The sequence below is a fragment of the Bombus huntii genome, unplaced genomic scaffold (assembly GCF_024542735.1).
Source record: "Bombus huntii isolate Logan2020A unplaced genomic scaffold, iyBomHunt1.1 ctg00000074.1, whole genome shotgun sequence".
NCBI classification, from domain to species: domain Eukaryota; kingdom Metazoa; phylum Arthropoda; class Insecta; order Hymenoptera; family Apidae; genus Bombus; species Bombus huntii.
This window is the reverse complement of record NW_026099332.1, coordinates 343,339-344,911: the sequence shown is the minus strand read 5'-3', so window position 1 is coordinate 344,911 and position 1,573 is coordinate 343,339.

Genomic DNA, 1,573 nt, shown 5'->3' with positions numbered 1-1,573 from the left:
TTAAACCTGAATGATATTTTTTATTTGCATATTCAATTCTACGAACAATTCCAAATAAACTAGGAGGAGTAATTATACTTTTTATATCAATTTTTATTTTATATTTAATTCCATTAATTAATTTAAATAATTTAAAAAATAATAAATTTTATTTTATAAATAAAATTTTTTATTGATGATTTATTAATATTTTTATTATACTTACTTGGTTAGGAAAACAAATATTTGAATACCCATATACTAATTTAAATATATTACTTACATCATTATATTTTATATATTTAATTTTCTCATTTTTTATAAATAATATTTGAGATACATAGAGAAAATTAATTTTAACTTATTAACTACGAAAATAGGAATGGGGAAGTATGAAAGAAAGTAGGAAACTAAGAAGTATGTTTTCATGCGGTCATAAAATTTCCTCGGGTATAAAGCCAGGTATAATTCCTTAGGAAATTTTGAAAACATTTGGGGGAGGGGGTGCAAATCCTTGGAGGCGGAGCAAAAGACACTTTTGCAATGTCCGTCTGTTGCGATTCTGTCCTGCTTCTGTCGTCCTGTTTCTTAAAAACTCTATAATTTTCACTGCTTTAATACTTTTCTTGAACTATCAATATTATATAGCAGTGTACTATATCCAATTAATAATAATATTAGGATACATTGAATTAATAATAAATTTAAATCAAGAATCTCAATATTAATATCAACAATTTTTTTAGGATTTTATTTTAATTTTATACAAATTTTTGAATATTATAATTCATTTTTCTGTATTAATGATAGAATTTTTGGATCTATTTTTTTTTTATCTACCGGATTTCATGGTATTCACGTTCTTATTGGAACATTATTTCTATTATATTCTTTAATCCGAATAATAAAAAATCATTTTTCAATAATTCATCGTATTAATTTTGAATTTGCTATTTGATGTTGACATTTTGTTGATCTAATTTGATTATTCATTTATATATTTTATTACATCATCATAAATTAAATTAAATTTTAAATATATAGTATAATAAAATTACATTTAATTTCCAATTAAAAAATTTAATATTAAATTAATATACTTAATTAATATAATTTATTATTTATTAATTTTTATAATTTTAATAATTATTTTTTTATTAAATAAATTTTTATCAATATACAAAAAATTTAATATAGAACAAAATTTACCTTATGAATGTGGATTTAATCCAATTACAAAAATAAATATTCCATTTTCATTACCATTTTATTTAATTTCATTAACATTTCTAATTTTTGATGTAGAAATTGTTTTACTAATCCCTTTAATTTCATATATTAAAACATTAAATTTTCTATATTTATTTATTTTAATAATTTTTTATTTTTTATGCTAATTTTTTCTTTATTAATAGAATGATCATGTAATTATTTAAATTGAATGTTTTAATTATATAAGGATTTATAAAAATAAATCAATCTTTAAGTCGAAATTAAAAGTAAATTTTACTTCTCATATAAATTAAATTTATAAATTAAATAAAATAAATTTTAAATTGAAGCCAAATTAGAGGCATTTTATTGTTAATAAAAT